The sequence below is a fragment of the Microtus pennsylvanicus genome, chromosome 4 (genome assembly GCF_037038515.1).
Source record: "Microtus pennsylvanicus isolate mMicPen1 chromosome 4, mMicPen1.hap1, whole genome shotgun sequence".
Classification (NCBI taxonomy): Eukaryota; Metazoa; Chordata; class Mammalia; order Rodentia; family Cricetidae; genus Microtus; species Microtus pennsylvanicus.
In genome coordinates, this window is record NC_134582.1 from 57,058,133 (window position 1) to 57,080,824 (window position 22,692).

The window sequence follows — 22,692 nt, forward strand, 5'->3', positions numbered from 1 at the left end:
GCATTTCCTATAAATGTATTCATAGAATACATGGCCTTTGTTGACTGATCAGCTTATGGAGTTTGATGAAAATGCTGATTGGTCATTTTGAATGAGGTAACCCAGATATAGAAAGACAATTATCACATGTACTCACTTATAAGTGGTTTTTAAACATAAAGCAAAGAAAACCAGCCCACAAATCACAATCCCAGAGAACCTAGACAACAATGAGGACCCTAAGAGAGACGTACATAGATCTACATGGGAAGTAGAAAAAGACAAGATCTCCTGCATAAGAGGGTTGAAGGGGAGGGCAGAGGTAGGGAGGGGAGCAAAGAAAATGTAGAGCCCAATAAAAATAAAAAAATAAAATAAATAAAGAAAATGCTGATTGGTGCTTTGGTTGGTGTCCAGTTACTGTTCTATTGTTGGGAAGCGACACCATGACCGAAGCAACGTATAGAAGAAAACATTGAATTAGGGATTTTCTTACACTTTCAGAGGGTTACTCCACTATCATGGTGGGGAGCGTGGCTGCAGGCAGGTGGGCAGGCATGGTATTGGAGAAGTAGCTGAGAGTTACATCCTGATATTCAGGCAGCAGGAGGAGAGAGATAAACTCCAGAGGCACCCCCAGGGACACACCTTCTCCAAAGAGGCCACACCTCCTAGTCATTCTGAAACAGTTCTGCTGAGGACTAAGAGTGCAAACATATGCACCTATGGGGGCATTCTCCTTCAAACCACCCAACTGGCATCTCGTTACACTTGTACACCAGTTAGACGAGAACTGACATTTCTGTGGTGAAGAATTTCTTACCTAAGAGCAGACGCTCAGCACCGGTGTCTCAGGCTCCCTTCCTGTTACTGGGAACTTTGATGAGTTTCTTATTCAGGTTTAGACATTTCTAACCACCTGGTCCTACACAATTCACTTCGCTTCTTACTGCTGTCTGCGGGTGGGATTTGCTCTTGCCTCGTGTCTTTTGACATATAAAAGCTTTTGCCTCAAAAGCTTCACACTATCTTCTTTTTGCCATGACAGTTGTTTGGGGGAGCTAGTCACACTGACTCTCCAGGCTTCTGCAGGTGTGAGCCCATGTCACCCACAGATAGACATAAGCTGATGCCCTCTTCTGCTCTTCGCTAAGTCAGGCTCTTTGCTTTCTCTAATCTAAATGTGTTGGCTACTGCCTGCAACACAGCACCAAGCAAGCCCTGCCATGGCCACACACAGTCTAAATGGTTTATTCTTGTTTGCTCAGTGAATGAAAAAATATTTACTCCTCACATTTTGGACTGATAACCTAAAATCTTCTTCTTGAATCAGCAGATCTCTTCACTGCACAGTGCTCCGTGATGTTAGGTTGCAGGGAGCTGTTCCACCCTGTATACTAGAGCACCAGATCCACCGCAACTTCTTCAACGTGGATCAGTGCACTTTAAAATAATTCCTTAACTGAATGGATAAAATATTACAGTTTTGGCAAATTACTCGTAAATTTTATAGCAACATCTAATGAAGAAATACAACATGATATACATATCTTGTAATGTGTACATATCTGAAGATAAATATATGTGTGTGTGTGTGTATACATCCCAAATATATATATGCACACACACACCCAAAACATGTATGCTAGAATGGTAATAAATCTTTATTCATAGTAGCTGAAAAACAAAATTTGGGATACAATGGGATATATTCCAACAGCGAAGCCCTCGCTCTGCATACAGCGGTGTTACTGAATGGTCAGGGTCTACTTGTCACCGTATAGCTGACTCTCGCAAGCATGAGTAAAAGAAGCCTCAAACACTACTTAGTGTAGTGGCCGGCGGTAGCAGGGATGGGGTTGGAGGGCAGGGAATGACATCACCCTTTAGTACAGAGGTCGTTGACTAACCCTACAGGAAGGCGGTGATCTTACCTGCGGCCCAGGTTAATGGGCTGCAGGGAGGGGAGTGAGAAAGGTGTCTCTGTTTCTGTTCAGTTTCCTGATGCAATTTGTGCCATGTGAAGGGAGATAGAAGACAGGCTAGTTCTAGAAAGTTAGTGTGAGCCTCTCCTTTTCCGGGTCTACGTCTATGCCAATAAAATAAAAGCCATAGAAATGTCCTGCTTAATCAAAGCTCAGCCTCAGTAAGCGGGTCTCAGGGCGAGGCTCTGTGGAGTCAGGCGACAGTGGTCCCAGCTAGCAGCTGGAGATTTCTGAGCCAATCTTCTAAAAGTCTGTAACGGGGACCATTTTCTGGTCTTGGATTACTGGCCTTTCCCCTCCACGCTCATTAGCCAGTGACCCCGTTAGTCAAAGGTGTCAGTGGTTGGGGAAGAATGACTGGGAAGAGGCATAAGGGGACCACTGGGGGCAGCCATGCTCGGAATGGGACAGGACTGTGGATGTCCTGACTCTTTTTTCATATGATTTCTGGCCTTTCCTGCAACAAACCTTATCGCTGTGTGTGTGCTTGTCCGCAACACATGTGAACACGGATGTGCGTTTCCACAGTGGCACCAGTCTACCAAATACCGACTTTCCGGGGTAGCTGTGACTGAGGTAGACACAGGAACTCTCAGGTCACACGTCGCAAGTCACACACTGGATATGTCTCCATACGTATATATGTAGATTACAGAACTGTGGAGGCCCAAGAGTCCACAGCAGAGTTCAGGAGGGCCCAGAGGCCCAAGAGGCAGGAAGGAGGGTAGGTGAGAGGAAATGGCATCTCTGTCAAAGCCTCTGGAGAGGCTGCTGCTGTGGGTCAGGCCACTGTGGGTCACAGGTCTGAAAGCAAAGCAGTGGAGTGGAGCTCAGCTGTAGAAAGGAAAGGGCAGGACCTTTGTGTTGAGACAGGCAGATGGGTAGCTGACCTCAAGGCTAGATGGGTGAACAAGTGGAATCTAGCTAAATGTGATTATTTTAAAAGAATATTGTTATTATTAATAATAATAATAATTTGCTTTTTGTGATACAAGGTTTCTCTGCACAGCCCTTGCATCCTGGAACTCACTCTATAAACCACGCTGGCCTTGAACTCTGCCTCCCAAGTGTTGTAACTGAAGGTGTGCACCATCACAGCTCACCCGGCTTTTTAAAAGGATATTATAAATTATTTACTTCCTTAAATGTCATACATTGCTTAAAGTCTTTCCTTTAGTCTTTCCAAAATTTAAATGCGAATCATTTTAAACTGATGTGTTAAGTGTAAACATCCGTGTTAGTGGTGTTCTGTGATAGTCGCTTTGGCACACCTACCCCGTTTAAAGCAGGTTCGGCAAATCTGTCTCTCCAAACACATCTCTTTGGGATAAGCAATATTTTATTACCTACAGTCACCCCGTGACTTCTGTGCAGCGGCTCCGCAGGGCTCACTGGTCAACCTCACCCCAAATCTTTTTTCCCCCGCTGTTCCCCAGCTTCCAGTGACTATCGTTCTCCTCCCAGTTCTTCAGAGATCAGTGTTTTTTTTATAACGTACAAATGATTGAGACCATGTGGTATTTGTCTTTCAGTGTCTGCCTTTAATGCTTTCTGGTTCCATCAAAGGTTGTCTCAAATGTCAGGATTCTATTCCGTGGATTCCGGCCGAATAGTGTTCTGCTGTGTGTGTATGACATTTCACTGTTTCTCAGCTGATGGACACTTGAGTTGTCCCCTCCCTTTTCTTTCTTTTTCTTCGTCTTCATCTTGTCTTTCTGTCTGTTTCTGTTTCTGTTTCTCTCTGTGTCTCTCTGTCTGTCTCTTTATCTCTCTGTCTCTGTCTCTCTCTCTCTCTGCCCCATTGCCCTCCAACTATGTAACCAAGGCTGACCATGTGCTTCTGATCCTCCTGCCCCCATCCGCTGAGAGCTGGGCTGCAGCCGTGTGCCCCCTTTAAGCAGTGCTGATCTCAACCCAGGGGCTTTATGCATGCTAGGCAAGCACTCTACCTCCCCAGTCCATTTGTGCCCATTCTATAGCGATGGTGAACAGTGCAGCAAAGAAGAGGGTGCAGATGTAATTTCATTTACTTTTCATATACACCCAGTGGTGGGGGTCCTAGCTCACAGGGTAGGTCTGTGGTTTTTTGCTTGTTTGTTTGTTTTTGTTTTGTTTTCGACAGAGTCTCACTGTGTATCCCTGGCTGGTCTGGAACTTGCTATGTAGACCAGGGTGGCCTCAGGCTTACATAGCTCCCCGTGCCTCTGCCTTCTGAGTTGTAAGGCTAAAAGTGCTCATCATTACCCCAGCTGTCGGTTCTGCTTAGAATTTTGGAAAGAATCTTCATACTGTCGCTCACAGTGGCTATCCTAATTCACAGTCTCACTAACGGGCAAAGCTCCCCCTTTCTCCAATTCTCCCCAGCGCTTGCTGTTGTATTTACTTATATAATAACCCCTTTATTGGGGAGTGGAAAGGTCTTACTGTGGCTTTGATCTCCATCTTCCTGGTTATCAGACACACTGGACGTTTTCATGCCCGTATTGCTTATTTGTCTGGATGTCTCCCACTGCAAGCCAGTACTTTCTACCAGAAGTAGCTCTGTCTTGGGTCTAATAGCGTTTCAAGGGTAGTAAACTGTTGAGATTGCTTTTTCTTCCTTTAATGGCCGAGGAACAGCGTGCTCCACCCCAGATGTGCTTTCTGAGCAGCTTGGTTCCGTGCAGTTATTCGGCAGAGGGCATGTGTGTATCCGGATGCGGTGGAAACTGTTCACGGCTCTGTTTATCGCATGTTAAATTGTACTCTGGAAGAGCTACAATTCGGTGAATCTAGCACGATTAGAAGCAAGTTGGTATCCAAAGCAGTGTCTGATGGTTGCTAAGGGGCCATTCAATGCAAATTAGAAGCAATAATAGCTAGGTCTAAAAGGGCAAAGAATTAGGACTGGAGATGGAAATGAGTCCAACAGGGGCCAAGGGTTTTGTGTGGTCAAATGGAGACGCACTTGCTGCTTCTAGGATGGGGGCTGGGGGGGGGTGACAGAGAACCAAGCAGGGCTAGGGACGAACAGGAACAAGGATATACTAATAGGAATTAAGGCCACTAGGCCATCAGAGAAACTGGAGCGTGCTACAAATAAGTAGTAGAAAAGAAGTTTGTTATTCGGAGTCAGTCGCCCAACCATTTTGAACTTGGAGGTGTGGGAAAGAAGAGGGTGAGGTTCCTGGCAATAAAACAGCATCCCTGAGTCACAAGCAACAAGATTGAAGGCAGCTGGAGAGGGCTGAGACCTGCAGGTTCCCAAAGGCATTGCAGCGGCTGGCACGGCTCATTGGCCACAGGAAGAGCACGCTACAAATGTGCTAATAAACACCTCACTCTGCATTAGCCATTTAATCTCACAGCAGAGGAGGACACCCAGCATGGTTCCCCAAGGTGCCCAGAGATAGGAGTGATCTGAACTTCTGCACCCAGCTGCTGAAATCAGACAGGAAAGATTTGTGTGGATGAGGAGGGGCGAGGTGCCAATGAAGAAAGGGTGGGCAGAACGAATGGCTATGAGCACAGGAGCGAGCAGACAGGGGAGAGCTGCAGAAAGACAGCCTTGAGCAACATATTTCAGTCACCTAGGAGGCTTGCTGCTGTTAGAGACAACCACAGTGCTGGGATCACAGAGGTGGAGGCAGCTAGTAAAATGTCCAGCCAAGGCTTCCTTAGTTCTTTCCTGGGTAGTTCCGAGGACTCAGGGGCTTCCAGAGGGGACCTATGCTAAACTCAGGGCAGTTTTCACAGGGGACCATTCTGAACTGTGTGTCACGTGCATGGCCCTGTAAGCTAAGAGATGGATCCGCCTGAGATGCAAAGACCCCCAAGAGCAAAGCCCAGCAGGCACAGAGCTAGACTTATCTGAGAAAATGGGAGATTAGATATGTAAGAGTGAACAAGGAAATTTTGGTTGGGTGGGCACTATGGTTTGGGGATGGCAAGAGTGTGTCCGTGGGGCTCATACGTTAAAAGCTTCACCCTGATGTGGTAATGATACCTTTAAGAGGGGGGGCCTATTGGGAGTTGAGTGGGTCGCTGGGGCCCTGTCTTTAGCAAGGTGTAGCTATATGGACCCTGGCTAATCCTTTTAAGGATGGGTGTGATGACTGACCTGTCCGGGTTCTCCCTGACTTCTTGTCTCACTGTGTGATTTCTCCCTCTTCCACATACTTCTTCCATGATGCCACCTACTACAGGGACATCACCGGAGATGCTACATGCTGGTACCATGCCCTTGATCTCTAAAACTGAACTTAATGACCCTCTTTTCTGTATATATTACCCAGATTCAGGTTTTTTTTTAACAGCAGAAAACGGATAACTACATGAGCAAGCCCTGGTTCTTCCTGGGAGTTCCATCTGTCCTTCTCTGAGGGCCGCTGTGGCTGAGAAACAGAGCCCGATGCTGAGTTCTTCACTGAGTGGTAAATGTATTTGTAAGCTGCTGATTGTGTCACTGTAGACTAACTAGCTAACCAAACATCCCCAGGACTAGCCTTTGTTATACCCAGGGAACTCTTGGTTGCCACAGGATAGAGCCCCGATTTCTACAGGTGGCTTTGGAGTTTTTCAGTCAAGCAGCAGGGAAAACAGTGATTTCTGAGCAATGAGCATGGCATCCTAGAGATAGAGGTGGGTGACCCCTTCCCAGAGGACCCATATCTTCTATAATCAATGTTCTCCTTTTATAAGTTTATTGAGATAGAACTTTTTATATACATCACAGTATTTACCCGTATGAAGCTTACAGCTTGGTGGATTTCAATGTATCCTAGAGTTGTAGGTATAGTACATGGCCTGGTTTCAGAAGTGTCCATCACTTCAAGGTCGGTTTTCTGGCATTTTTCGCATGCGCATCCTGCATCCACATCAGGCCTGGGCGAGCATGGATGTGCTATCTCTGAGGAGACGGAACGTGCTTTTCAGGCGCAGCTATGCTGCACCTGGAGTGGCGTGAAACAGCCGAGTCACTGTCTTTGCATAAGATAAAGTTTAGTCTGAAAATTAAAGGATTGACCATCTGAGTGTGCTAAAAGATGCAGCTCCCTGCTCACTGTTTCCCAGGACTCCCTGCAGGGAAGATCTGCTCAGTCCCTGGCTGACTTGAAGGTCCCCGTGCTCACTTTTGCTTAGCCTTTTATTTGCCTCTCAAGTTCTTTGTGGTTGGTTTAACTTTGCCCCTGGGTACTCCTCAGAGTATGGGCTGCTCTTCCAAAGTAGGAGGAAGTGGAAATGTTTGAATTTCCCAGATGGCTTTCATCTCGCTTGCTTTCTGCAGTGTTAGGTAGTCGAGTGTGACATTTCTTCCCCTCTCCCCCAGCCCTCTGCTCCAGCATTCTTGCTTCCTCTCCTGTGTGGCTAAGTTATCCCTTTCTTTTAGAACATTAACAATAGCCGCCACTCACTGCAATTTACAAAACTCTTCTCTTTGACTTAACTCCCCTTTCACATACTGCTTATTATCGCTGATTCCTTTTCGACACAGTTCTATGGTTAGAACTGCCTATGGGCTGTCCCGTTGCTGCTCCACTGATTTCCTCAGGAACATACCTAGGCAGAGCTTTGCACCAGCATAGCCCAGACTTTAGCTGCTAAGGTCCTTGTGGCCAATCCAATGGCTAATCCTCAGACTCCCTCATCAGTTGCCTGTCATCCTTTGAGTTGGCTTCCTTCTTGGCCCTCAGGTTCTTTGTAGCTGTGCTGGTTACTGCCCATCAAGGCAGCCAAGGCCTGGTGGGGACTTGCCCCTCTGGGGGTGGGGAGGCCTTGGTTCTTTAGCATCCTCCTCTGCCTGGGACACTCCTCTGTCTGGTTCATGCAGACAGGCCATTTCTTGAAAGACATTCCATGCTGACTTCCATGTTTGTATCTGCAGCTGTGTTAGTCATCTTTTCTCTCTGGGACATTGACATTATAAAGTGAGGAAGGAAAGATTTATTTTGGCTCCTGGCTTTGAAGGTTTCTGTCATCCACGTGGGGAGGGTGTGGTAGAGCAGATTACGCCCCTGGAGTGGCCAAGAAGTCACGGGTGAGATTTCTTCCTTCTCCTGTTTATTGAATTCAGACCCCCAGCATGTAGCTTGTGCAGCCCACACTCATGGCCAGTCTTCCCTCTGTTGGTTTGAGTGTGGACTATTCTTGTATGCTCTGGTGTCAAGCTCTTTGCAGGGAGGTTTTGGGGTCTGGCCAGTGGGAGGGATTATGGAGGTGAGGTTGAGAATCACAGCCCGACCTTACTTCAGGTCCCACCCTCTTGCATCCTGGTCCATTAGACTGTGAACAAAATGCTAAGCTTTCTCTGCCATTGACAGATGGACTATACCCTCAGAAACCATGCCCTTAAATATCTCCCTGTTCTCTTTTAGGTTTATTTATTTTATTGTATATGTATTTTTTCTGTATATGTGTATGCATGTGAACCATGCACATGCCTGGTGTTTTTGATGGTCAGGGGAAGGCGTTGGATTCCCCTGGAACTGGAGTTATACATGGTTGTGAGCTGCCATGTAGGTGCTGGGAATCACACCTGGGTCCTCTGCAAGAGCAGCAAGAGTTCTTGACCACAGAGCCATCTCTCGAGCCCCAAACCTCTCCTCTCTTAAGTTCTCTCAGGTGCTCTGTCAGCAAGGAGAAAAGCAGCTAACGTGAGATGTGCCTTGTTAAACTCCTAGACCCTTCTCCTCTCAGACAAACTGACAACATTAGCCTTCACACCAGCCCTGCTCAAGCCTGGGACAGGAGTACAGACGGCTGGCTGTTTGTGGAGTACAGACGGCTGGCTGTTTGTGGAGTACAGACGGCTGGCTGTTTGTGGAGTACAGACGGCTGGCTGTTTGTGGAGTACAGACGGCTGGCTGTTTGTGGAGTACAGACGGCTGGCTGTTTGTGGAGTACAGACGGCTGGCTGTTTGTGGAGTACAGACGGCTGGCTGTTTGTGGAGTACAGACGGCTGGCTGTTTGTGGAGTACAGACGGCTGGCTGTTTGTGGAGAGGCGTTTGGCCATCTCTCTTGGGCCGCTGTGTTTCCTCCACATTCCCTCGTCCAGTCTCGTGACTTTTTTTTTTTAAATAAGGTTAACTATTTCTTTCTGCCCCTTAAAAAATAAAACAAACATGGCTTCTGCCTCTGGTGTTACATCTGAAAACTTGCCACTCAAGCTCGGGTTGCCTAGATTATCTCCTGTATCTTCCACAAACCCTCTGGTTTTATGGTTTGCGGCTCTGCTCATGGCCTGTGGTAAAGCCAGTTTTTAGGAGGAGCCCAAGGCAGTCTGTGTCCATTTCCTTTTATTCCCATCAGCATCTGATTGGCCCAGTGCTGCTTGTTGGAAAGACCTTTCTGTCTCTGCTTCTGTCTCAGCTCCTTGGTCAGAGACCAGTTGGCTGTTTTGTATGGGTTTTTATTTTTCCAGGTCATGGCTTTAAATCACTTAGGTGCTGATGATTCTCAATTTATACATGGAGCCTGGACTTCTCCCCTGGAGAGGAACATGCCTACTGCCTCTGTGATGTCTCTTCTCAGGTGCCTAGAAGACAGGAAACTGAGCACAAACTAACACAGCTCCATCACCTGCTTCAGGTCTCCTCTGCCTCACTTAGTGACAGCTCTGCCTTTCATGCTGCGTGGGCCTCAAATCACAATCTCCATCATCTCTCAAGTCCTTATCAAGTCTGGCAGGAAACATTGACCCTTCCCTAGAACAGACCAGGAACTTACCACGTCTCACCAGGAACTTAAGCATTTCTCCCTGCTGGTTTTGGCCTGTCACTCTGCCCCAAAGATCTGGGCCTCCCAACTGGTCCAGGGACTTCTGCTCTTGCTTCCTGCTGTCCGTTTGTCCACTAAGCAGCTAGAGCCCTGCAGCATCGTGCCATTCTACCTCCCAGGTCCTCCCAATCTCTCCCTCTTGGAGTCAGAAGGAATTTCAGAGATGTTATATACGTAGAGCCACAGGGACCTCCAGTGTCCCTCTGTGAGTTGTGAGGACGCGGGAAGACTTAATTTGACGCTTAGAAGTGGACTCACAGAGAGGGAATTGTACTAAGTTAAGTTCTCAGGATGTAGTGTCCGTGATTGGATCCTGATGGCTTTATATGATCACACACACACACACACACACACACACACACACACACACACGCACTATCTCTTGCCCTGTGATGCTCCAGGCCACCTTGAAATTCTGCCAACAACAAGACCATCACAGATGAGGCCCCTGGACCTTGTGTCTTGGGCTTATGAGCCCAGCAACTGCCTTTTCTTTATAAAGTAGCCTGCCTCAGGTTATTTCATCATAGTAACAAAACCAAACTACTGTAGTAGCCTATACAGCCTTTTGCTCCACCCACTTACCCCTCTAAACCCACCTCCCGATACTCCCCTTGTTCTTTCTGCCCCAGTCATCTCCCTCCCCTCCTCTTGGTTCTTAGTTTCCTCCGTCTTCACTGATTCCTCTTAATCTCCCCTGCTTCCTGGTCTCTTTATCCCTCCTCCCACTTTGCTCAGCCCCATTTCTTCCCTGTTAGCATATAAATTACTCAAGGGAAAGTTCCACTGGGTAGTGTTCATGGCGTTATACCCCCAGTGCCTTCAGTGGTGCCTGTCCCCCAGTCCCTCCCAAGGGATTGTTGAGTGAATTTTGAGGCCACTCTCTGGCCTAGCATTGGCACCTCCAGAACTCACTCTGGGCAGAGGCCCAAGAGCCTCTGAGTGGTTCAGGGAGATCAGAGGAACTGTCTCTGGTGGGGCAGCCCCAGGCCTTCCCTTTGTTAAGGTTGAGATGGTGGTGGTTCCTGGGACTGCTGGGTGGTCGACTGAGCTGGGACTTGGGGCAGAGGAGCTGCTGAAGGCCCCGAATCAGGGTGTGACTGGAAGAGGCAGAGCAGGGCAGCTCTTCTGCGTTCCTCGATGGTGGACAACACAGACAGAGGTCGGGAATCAAGGAGCTCAAGCAGTTTCAAGAAGGGGGACCCAGGGGATTTAGGAAAACCTCAGCAGCTGATGATGTTTGGCCTAGCATAATCTCCAGGGGCGGTGGGGGAACATTCACAGATCAGCGTCCCTCTGCTGACCACAGCTCGCGCCTGTGGGTTTAAGGTGCCCACAGCCTGCCTGTGTGTTCGTTGCCAATCTTGTTTTCCCTTCCACTTGCACACTCCTGTGGCTGAGTGACTGGACTCTCGCACAAGCATCTGTCCTTCCCGGTCATCATGGTGGGATTTAGAATCTCCCAGGAGACACACCTCTGGATGCACCTTTGAGGGAGTTCAGAGAGTGGTCTAACGGAGGAGAGGAGGCCCATCCTGCATGGGTCCCAGACTAGAAGGAAAAGGGAGAAAGCGAGCTGGCCACCAGTTGTACCAAAGAGCAGTATTCTCCAGCCGAGACAAGGTGAGGACAAGCATTCCTGCTGAGGTCAGTCAAATGTCAGACAGTAAAGAGGAAAATTCTCGCGGCTTCCCAGTGCTGACTCTCATTGTAGAGCCACTTCAGCATGGGAAACCCACTGACTGCTGTAAAGCCAGCACGGATTCCTAAATGATATGTCATAAAAGCTACAAACCCGATACACTTCAGATTAGCGGCTTTACTTCATTTGATGAACATTAGTGTACTGAAATTAAATCGCCACACATGGAGTGGACACAGCTCTCCTACCACCCTCATTCTGACCCAAGTCTCTTGACATACTGCTTGACCGTGCCTGGATTCTGGCGTGGTGGCACCTTAGCCACGACTAGAGGATTGAAATGGGCTTAGCTGAGCACGGACCACACAGCAAGCGACACCAGCTTCTCCAGAATAACATGGACTGGGACAGCCGCTGTCTGCTTTAGCCGCATCCATCATGCCTGCTCACCATCGGTCAAGCTGCTCAGCTTCCTGGCATTTGTACCTGTATCTGTTGGGGGCTCGGGGGCTGTTCTGCAGTCTGTCCCCTCATAACAACAGAGTCAAAGCAAGACTGAAAAGTTACAGACACAGAAACGGAGTGTTTCAGCAGCCGAGGAGAAAAGGCACAGAGCCGCTGGGGAAGTCACAGAGGCACGATGCCATGAGTAATGCTCATGGCAGTGACCCTGTGTGAAGGGGAATGGCTGGGTGATGCCAGCAATCTCAGGCTTAGGAAAGCGAGACGGTCCCATGTGGACCCTTACACAATGCAGCTATCAACATGCTTCTGTCTGTAGCTTTCCTTCGTGACAGGGAGAAGAGTGTGTATGCGTGTGTGCGTGCGTGTGTACGTGCGGTGTAGGAGAGGACACGGAATTCTATGACATTCAGAATAACTGGTCTCAGATGATTAGTGGTGCCCCTCCCCACCCCGGCACTTAAGGCTGCTGCTAATTGCCCCCGTCTCAGGATTCTGCAGTGACAGACCAGACCCACGGAGCTTTCATCTTCATACCTCTTCATGACTCTTGTGACAGATAATTACGGTTGAGTGTGAGCATCAACAGGAAGGCAGACCTCTTATCTCTGCGCTGGGTACTTAAATGAGCATTTTAAGGCAAATTATTAATAACTGTGCTTGAGAAAATGATCTCAGCTAAAGCTTTTGAGATACTGAATTGTGTTATATCTGCCAGAAAAAAGAAAAGGCCTTTTTAATGATAAAATGGGGGAGGGTTATAAAGTAATTTATCTAACAAATATTTATCACATACCCTTAATATTTCATATTCTTTATTAGAGACCTTGGGAGATAGGATTCAGTTCCTGTCAGGGCAGAATTTTCCAACCCAGACCTTCTAACTGTGTTTACTATCTCAAAAGATGTGTAATATAAAGAACTCCCAGAAGCTCAACACAGTCTAAACACGTGAGAATCCCCTGCCCCAGCGGGCCCTGGAAACATAGGCAGGAAGGGGCTGCCAGAAGGACCACGGTGGAGGCAAAGGTAAAGGGGCAGGGGAGACAGGAGCAAACCGGTTCCTCTGGATTCGGGAAGTGCCTGTGGGGAGAGCTGCAGAGGACAGGAAATGTGGGCTAAAGCCTTGAGCTACGCCCTAGAAAATGCAGAGACTGGCAGGTGACTGGCAGGGGGCTATCAGAAGGCCGATTAGGGCAGTTGGGAAGGAAGTCGGATGGGGAGGGGATGCTCTGCGCTATGTGTATGTGGGGTGTGGGCACAGTGAAGAACATGGGGAATGGCTCAGGGAGTTGAGCTCACTTGGTGTAAGGGGTAGCAGACTGGAGGTTATGGGGGGGGATATAACGGCTGACTCCTCCCATCTCCCCCTGGCTTCCTGTCTCACAAAACGATCTCTCCCTCTTCCACATACAGTCACTGTAGGGGTTAGGATTTCAACAGGTGAGCAGGACACATTTGGTACATTACACAGCTACATATGACAACAAAAACTCTTCTCCGGGTGCACAAGCGCGTCTCACAGGCAGTACACCGTAGCCCGCCCGCTACCATTCTCTCTGTGACGTCATCACCCTCTCATTTTTCAGATGTAGAAACTTATTTTTAGGGTCTTCCAGTCACATAGCTCAGTGGCTGTAATTGAACTCAGAGCAAGCTGACTCCAAAGGTTAGGTCCTTAACTCCCGCACTGCTCCGTTGCGTTTGGCTGTGGGCAGGAGGCTCCGATCGCAACTCAAGCAAGCAAAGGGGTTGCTGCCTTTTCAGTGTGTCGGGTAGACCTGGTATGCAAAGAGGCTCAACATATATTTGATGAATGAATTCAGAGTCCATCATTTTCCTCTAAGCATTTATTTATCTAGGCTCACTGAGAAGATCCATTCTGTACTGTCTTAAACACAGCTGTACAGAGGCCAGATCAAAGTTTTTGTCTTTGTGTGTGTGCACATGTGCGTGTGCGTGCATGTGTGTGTGCTCATGTGTGTCCGGGTGCAGAGGTGCACGTGTGCCCGGGTGCAGAGGTGCGCACGTGTGCCCGGGTGCAGAGGTGCACACGTGTGCCCGGGTGCAGAGGTGCACGTGTGCCCGGGTGCAGAGGTGCACACGTGTGTCCGGGTGCAGAGGTGCACGTGTGCCCGGGTGCAGAGGTGCACGTGTGCCCGGGTGCAGAGGTGCACACGTGTGCCCGGGTGCAGAGGTGCACGTGTGCCCGGGTGCAGAGGTGCACGTGTGCCCGGGTGCAGAGGTGCACACGTGTGCCCGGGTGCAGAGGTGCACGTGTGCCCGGGTGCAGAGGTGCACGTGTGCCCGGGTGCAGAGGTGCACGTGTGCCCGGGTGCAGAGGTGCACGTGTGCCCGGGTGCAGAGGTGCACGTGTGCCCGGGTGCAGAGGTGCGCACGTGTGCCCGGGTGCAGAGGTGCACGTGTGCCCGGGTGCAGAGGTGCACGTGTGCCCGGGTGCAGAGGTGCACGTGTGCCCGGGTGCAGAGGTGCACACGTGTGCCCGGGTGCAGAGGTGCACGTGTGCCCGGGTGCAGAGGTGCACACGTGTGCCCGGGTGCAGAGGTGCGCACGTGTGCCCGGGTGCAGAGGTGCACGTGTGCCCGGGTGCAGAGGTGCGCACGTGTGCCCGGGTGCAGAGGTGCACGTGTGCCCGGGTGCAGAGGTGCACACGTGTGCCCGGGTGCAGAGGTGCGCACGTGTGCCCGGGTGCAGAGGTGCGCACGTGTGCCCGGGTGCAGAGGTGCACGTGTGCCCGGGTGCAGAGGTGCACGTGTGCCCGGGTGCAGAGGTGCACGTGTGCCCGGGTGCAGAGGTGCACGTGTGCCCGGGTGCAGAGGTGCACGTGTGCCCGGGTGCAGAGGTGCACGTGTGCCCGGGTGCAGAGGTGCACGTGTGTCCGGGTGCAGTGGTGCACGTGTGCCCGGGTGCAGAGGTGCACGTGTGCCCGGGTGCAGAGGTGCACGTGTGCCCGGGTGCAGAGGTGCACGTGTGCCCGGGTGCAGAGGTGCACGTGTGCCCGGGTGCAGAGGTGCATGTGTGCCCATGCATGTAGACACCAGAGGTCAATCCCAGGCATCTTCCCCAGTCAGCCTCCATCTTGTTTCTTTTGAGACAGGGTCTCTCACATTGCTGGAACTCACCTGTTCAAGGAGACTGGCTGGTCAGTAAGCCACACTGATCTATCTGCTTGTCTCTTCTTCCCCAGCTCTGGGGTGATGATAAATACACCTCACTATGCCCAGTTTTTCTACATAGGTTCCAGGTTCAAATTTAGGCCCTTGTATTCATGTGATAAACACTTTGCCAACTGAAACGTATTCCTCACTACTGTATTCACACAGTGGAGACGTATGTTGTGCCAGAGGGAGGGGATTGTAAACGGGTAAAAGGTGATCATTTTAGATACAGGCAGGCTCCCCTTGTTTGGAGTGTAGAAACAAAGAGGAAATAAGTTCAAACATATCCTGCCGCAAATGGAAGGCAAACAGGCCTGTTTTCTGTGCGGCAGCATCTGCTTGGTGACAGCTGTGTCTGCTGTCCCTGAGTAACCATCTTGCAAACGCGGCTGTGTCTTCTCTCAGTTTCCTTGCAGGGTCCTCAGGAGGTGTCTAGATCTCTCAGGGTATGAGGAGTGTCCTTGCCTGCTGTCTCCTCCCTTCCTGATGGTCTTGTCTTCATCATCTGCCTTGGACATGTCTCTGAACCAGGCAGGCAGGGATGGAGCCATGGCTGTCACAGAGACCCTCTTAGTTAATGTTAATCTAGTTTGTGCAAGCCACAAGCCAGCCATGTGTGCTTCCAAATCCCCCAACATCCTGCCCTCTAGCTCAGGCCTCCCCTCTGGCAAAGTACTTGAAGAGTCATCGTGTGGCCTTCAGCTACTGGGAACATCTGGGGTTCTGCATCCCCAGCCTTGGCAGGAGCTCTGCTGCTGTCCCCTCTCCTGCAGGCCTTAGTCCACCTGTGCTCCTGCCCCTGCTTGCTGGAAAAGCTGCAGGGACACTTGCTGCTCCTGTTATGGCCCTGGAATCCGGCTGCATTTAAACAAGACCACACTGCTATTCACTAAGGAACTTCTGTCTCTCCCCATTCTACCCCACTCCAGGCTTCACCATCCCTAGGAGGCTCCTGACCCACTTGTCACAGGCAATAGTCAGAGCTCTCTCTCCTTGTCCTGTCCCCGATGCCCTGCTTTCCTTGATGTCCCCTCTGAAAGGAGGAGCGATGTGCTTCAAGGTCTGTTCTTGGCTTATCTCTGGTTTTCATTCTCTCTCCCTCTACCTCTCCTTGGCATGTGGAGCCAGGCAGCGCCCTCAGTCTGGGCAAGGTGATGTGGTTGGATCTCTCCAGTACATAGGAGGCGGAGCTGGAGGTGGCCGATCCCTGGCAGCCAGCAGGGACAGGAGGCTGACTTTTCCTCGGCTTGTTTCACACCCCACTTGCCTCTGTTCCAGCCCAGGAGTTTCCCTGCTGTCTGAGCCTTGCTCCTCCACTGTTCCAGTTCTGTGTATAGTCTGGGAAGAGGACCCAACCTATGGCACCTGGGAGGACACGCCACAAGGCAGGTGCAGAGGCTCACACAGGCTCACACAACTCTGTCCCTGCTGGCCCACACTTCAGTTGTGCCTGGTTCCTAGGGATGTGGGGACTCATCTTGACTTCCAAGTGTTGTGGGACTTTTCCTAGGGAGATGAAAAACATTTGTTCATTCTGGATGGGGTACTAATGACAAATGTTACCCGAGTCTACCATGGAGAGTCAGCGACTTTATTGGGGCTACTTACAGTAGCATAGCTGTCTTAACGGTAGTTGCTCATAAGAAGTCCTTCCCAGCACAGTGATGAGTCACAAAACCTGCATCTCTGGAGCTCCTGCACACCTTAGAGGCAGTTCCACAGAAGAGTCTTCTCTCTCAGTAGTTGTTAGATAATCCCTGGGAGGGGCTTGTGGACCTTAGACATTTCCTAAGTGTTGTATGAGGCTCCTGCCATTTCAATCGATGGTCACTCGACTGTGGTCACCAGCTCTGCTCGAGAAGAATGCACGGGGAGGGTGTAATGATTGTTCTGTCTCTTTAAGAGACAAGCCACGCCCACTCCCTCCCCCTTCCGCTGAGGCAGGCTGATCTTCAGCTTCCGGCCTGAGCTCTTTCTCTTTTTCGTCTTACCCTCGGAGAGGTAACTTCGCTTCTGCCTTTCTCCTCACTTCTCTCCTTCCCCGCTTTTGTCTCTCTCTTTCTCTCCCCCCCCCCACTTTCTCTCTCTCTCTCTCTCTCTTTCCCGCTTCTCCCCTTTTCCTTCCCCTCCATAACCCCCTGAATATTCAACCTCTCGCTGCATGGACTGCCTATCCACGTCTCTGTCTCTTGCTTGCCCGCCCGCCACGTGTCTCCCTGCCTGGGCCCAGCCGCCGCTCGGGGACGGGCAGCCGTCTCTGCCTGCCGCCACATGGCCCGCTACCACCGCTTGGGGACCTACAGCATTTCTGCTGCCTACCGCTGGGGATCCTGCAGCATTTTTAGTTTTTCCATTACAGAAGGGATGGCTGCCAGAGAGGCTATGCTGTCCGCCATCCAACCTCTGTCCTCTTCCCCCATGTCCTACAGTCCTGGGAGAGGATGGCCCAGCGGTATAACAGGTTATTCCACACCAACTGCCAAGAGGCTCAGATTCCTTATAGATACTCTGAGCAAGAGAAGGGGTTTTGCCGGGCGGTGGTGGCGCACGCCTTTAATCCCAGCACTCTGGAGGCAGAGGCAGGCGGATCTCTGTGAGTTCGAGACCAGCCTGGTCTACAAGAGCTAGTTCCAGGACAGGCTCCAAAACCACAGAGAAACCCTGTCTCGAAAAAATCAAAAAAAAAAAGGGGGGGGGATTTTACTTCCCCTCTAAATTGTTTAATTTTAAATCCGGATACAAAGGTGAATGTGCTATGATGTCGTTCTGCATCCTGCTTTGCAAATCTTGAGAGTCTTGTCTTCTTTCATTGGTAGGAAACAGTGTGACCCCTCGGTTCTGCGCTGAAACACGATGTCCCCATCCTGCCTTCTGTCGGAACCAACGGACTTGTCTGCTTTACTGAAGACAGAAGCCAGGTGAGAGCTGGACCCAGGTGTGAACCTTGGTCTCATCTACTCAAGAGGCTGATTGCTTGGGCCGGGGGTGGGGAGCTAGAGACTAGCCTAGGAAACACAGTAGGCTGAAAGAGAAAGAGAAAATGGGGACAGGGGAGGGAGAGACAGAAAGAAGGGAGGGAGGAGGGGAGAAAAGAGGGAGAAAGGGAAGAGATACAGTATTTCATGCCTCAATCCTGAAGCCATGGGCGTTTTTTGCAAAGTTTGCCCAACAGTGAATCTAGAGAAAAAGTATCAGCATGTCCCTTTGGGAGAGCTGACATAGGACACTGTCTTGATTCTAGACCTACTTAGTTTGATTTTTATAAAAAAGCACCAAAATCACACATCAGAAAGAACCCACACAAAAATGATATACAAGTTTTTGAATAAAAGTAAGCCATAAATAAACAATAAATTCTCCATAGGCCCAGTGCAAGTGGGTAGCAATAATACTGCGTTGACTGCCGCTTTCCGAGTGAAGATATTTATAATCCAGGGCAAGTCATTGAATCAGCCCGGCATTTATAAAGTCCTTATAGTATTAGAGTAAGAGCTGCTTTCTAGGAAGGGTTATTGTAATAAAATATAATTATCGGCTTGTAGACAGCCATAATTCATTGTTTAGAGGAAGAGGGACGCGGTCGTGAATGTGCACAGTCTTTGTCTCTCAGCATCGCCACCAGGCTGGTGACCCAGGCAGGGTCCTGCGCCAGACACAACCTATGCACTGGGTTTTCCCCTAATGGTGGTAGCTGAGTGCCACGCCCCATTACCCATGCTGCCTTCTGTTCTTTTACAGCTTCCTCGCTGGGCACACGTGCAGCAGATGGGCCTCCATGGGCGGAAACCAGGAGCTCCTCTAGAGGTGGAGCCATGCAGGGGAGGCCACTGGGGCTCATGGGACTCTATGCGTGCCCTCAGGCTACAACACAGGACTCGGGCGCTGCTCTGACCCCTCGTGTCTTGTGTTGCAGCCGGAGGGACGCAGCTATGCTGCAGAGCCTGCCCAGTAGCCCCCGAGGGACCCGACATTGGCAGAGGGGACAAGTTAGGGCAGAAGGGCAGTGGGCTGTACCACAGGTCTTGAACCTAAAATGTTCAGAAACTCAATGTCCAGAAAGCAAATGGAGACAGAGAGGAATGTTAAAAATCTCTGGGTAGGATGGTAGATGTTACTTCTGTTCTCTCAGTTAAATTTTTGTTAGGTTTATTTTATTCTATATGTATGAGTGTTTTTTCCTGCATATATGTGTTTGGTGGTTGTGTAGTTCAAAAGAGGGCATCAGATCCCTGGAATTGGAGTTCTCCATGGCTGTGAGCCACCATTAGTATGGATGATGTCATGGGGGTGTATGGATACGCTCTGGAGGTCAAAGGGCGACTCTGGAGTTCTTTCCCATCAGGCCTACAAGGCAAGGGCTTGTGGGCTTCTTGTTTGTTTGCTTTTTGTTTAACTTTTTATTTATTCTTTGTGTTTTTCATGTCATGCTTCTCGATCCCATTCACTTCCCAGTTCTTTTGTACCTGTCCTTGAAACCTCCCTATTAGAATAAAATTTAAGAGAAAAAAGGAAAAATCAATCTCGTCATGGAAGCTGCAGTGTGACACAGTGACACTCTCTATTCACACATCTTTACCTGCAAGTGTCCATTGCAAGGAGTCATTGGTCTGGTTTCTGCTGCACTATCAAAGCTGGCCCCTCACTGGGCCTCCTCTTGCTGCCCTGTGGAGATCCTGAAGCTTTGAGTCTGCAGGACTGGCCCCTTTGTGTGCTCCTGCAGATCATAGATGGGGTGGACATTCCAGGGGACCAACTCATAGCCCTGGCTCTGAGCCTGAGTGATTGCAGGGTTGGGCAGCCTGCCAGCTCTTGCCCATCCTCACCACCAAGGCGAGCTCTCCAGCATTGTCCTGGGTACTTTCCTCCTTGCAGCAATGAGCAAGGGTGGGGCCACTTCTCCAGCTTTCATGCCCTCAGGGTCAGCTCCACTGTGTTAGCCAGGCGAGGTACAGGGACCACTCTACCGAGTGCTGCAGCTGGTGAGGGGCAGGGACAGCTCTTCCACTCTTGTGACCTCAGGGGTCATCTCTCCCACCTGCCACAGGTAGTGGGGAGAAAGGCACCTCACCCCCATCCACACTGCCATATGGCAGATGAAGGGCAGGGCTCTTCCGAGCACGTGTTCTCAGGGCTGGTTCACCCAAACCCCTGCCATAGGGTCAGTGAGGTGCAGGGCCTGCTCTCCCAAGTGCTGCAGCTGGTGCGGGGGGGCAGCTTCACCTACCACAGATGGCAGGGTCACGGGGCGAGAGCACCTTCCTCTCACCCTCAGCACTACATGGCAGATGAGGGAGGGTGGCCAGTTAGCCCAGTCTTGCACCCTCAGGGCCAGCTCAGTGGTGCCCTGCCAGCAGGGTTAGCTCTGCTGTGCTTCCCAGGGGAGCAGGGCTCTTTCCTGAGTGCTGCAGCTGGTAAGGGAGAGGGTCGAGTCCCCATTGTAGGTGGTGGGGGTGAAGGGGAAGGGGGACATCTCTTTCCTGCCCACAGGGCCTCGTGACAGATGAGTAGCATAAGTAGCGAGGACAGTTCTCCCATGCTCACAGCTTTGGGACTGACTCCCCCACTCAACCTCTGAAGAGCGTTGGCTCTACTGTGCTGCCCTGGTGAGGGGCAGGGCCAGCTCTCCCGCCCGCCTCAGGTACAGCGGGGTTGGGGGGTCATCTCTTTCCTCTTCATGCTGCCATATGGCAGATGTGTGGCAGGTCCAGATCTCTTATATTCATGTTCTCGGGGCCAGTTCACCTGGACCCCCATAAACAAGTCTGCTCTGCCGTGTTGCCCAGACGAGATGCAGGGCCCACTTTCCCGAGTGTTGCAGTTGGTAGAGGGAAGGGTCAGCTTCCTTGCCATCTGGAGATGGTAGGGGTAAAGGCATCTTTCCCTTGCTTCCACCACCAAACTGCAGACAAGGGAAGGGGATACAAGCTGTGCTACTCCCATGTCCTCGGGCTGGCTCACCTGTGCCCCTGTCTACAGAATCAACGCTACCGTTGCCCAGGCAGGACCGGTTCTCCTGTATGATGCAGCTGGTGAGGGGTTGGGTCGACCCCCCACCTGCTACAGGGGGCAAGGGTCGAGGAAAGGAGGGTATCTTTCGCCTATGCTACCACACAGCATACGAGAAGGGTGTGACCTGCTCTCCCACCTCCATGGCCCAGCTCACCCATGCCCCTGAGAACAGGGTCAGCTACACTGTGCCGCCCAGGTGGGATGTAGGACCCTCTCTCCTGAGTACTTCAGCTGGTGAGAGGCAGGGCCAGTTCTCCATAGTGTTGTAGCCAGTGAGGGGTGGGGCCAATTCTATACAGCCCTATCTTCCCAGTCTTTAGTGGTATCAGGAGCCCCAGACCTCAACAGAGACTATGAATCCAGACATGGGCCCCATCAGCAGCCCAGGCCCAGACATCACTATGGCCCTAGACGGCAATCAAGCCACCTACCTCCAGCTCTACAATTCTGTGGACTTGAGATTGCTGTAGAATTTGACTATGTATGCATGCATCTTAAGGTAGGCATAGCCACTCTACAACCATGCCCTAAAATCCAGTCAACTGTGTGTCTGATCAATAGTGTGCCTTTATGTTGCCACGTAGTGTTCCATTATAGAAATATATCAGTTTATCTATTTCCCTACCTCCTTACTTAGACACTATGATCAAGGGAACTTGTAGAAGAGAGGGTTTACGGGGCTCACAGTTTCAGAGGACGAGTCTATGACCGTCATGGCAAGGAGCCAGGCAGCAGGCCCATAGGCATGGTGCTGAAGCTGTAACTGAGAAGTTACACCTGACCCACAAGCAGGAGACAGAGAAAGAGAGAGAAACAGCGTGCTAGTGCAACTGGGGGTGGTTTGGGCTTTTAAAACCTCCAAACCCACCCTCAGTGACAAGACCGTGTTTCCTTATTCTTCCCAGATAATTCCACCACCTGGAGTTCGAGTATTCAAACATATGGGCTTTGGGTGGCATTCCCTTTCAAACTACCACATGTTAAGGACATTTGGACGTTTCTATATTTTGGCAATTATGAATAAGTCTCCTAGAAACATTCATGCACAAGGCTTTGTGTGAAACAATAGTTTTCATTCCTCTGGGATAAATTCCCAAGATTGCAGGTTCTGGGGCAGTGGAAGGTAGAAGCTAAGCACCCAGAGTTTCCCAAAGTGGTGTCCGCTGCACCCCCCCCCCATCATCTGTGTGTAAGACCCCTCCCTCCAGGTCTAAGCAGCCCTGCCTTACTGATTCATCCCATTAGGTTTGTAACGCCACTTCAGTGTGGTCTCAATTTTCATCTCCCTAGTGGCCAGTGGTGTTGAGGCCTTCTCTCATGGTTATCTGCCACCTGCCTGTCTGTCCTGGTGAAAAATCAATTGTTGTCTTTGTCTCATCTTCTGTTTCGGTTTTTTGAGACATAGTCATGACATGCAGCCAAGTCTGGACTTGAACAAAAATGGGAGAGAATGTAGATTTTTCTTTCTGAGTTTGGGTTACCTCATCTAATATACTTCCCAAATCCATCCATTTTTCTGCAAATTTCACTTTTTTAGAATTTTGATTATTTTTAAGAGTTCTTTCCCCCCTGCTCACTCATTTTGTATTTTTCTCTTAAAATTATTTAACAGATCTATAATAATTATCTTTAGAAGTTTTTGTCTGGTAATTTCAGTATCTTAGTCATGCATGGATCTT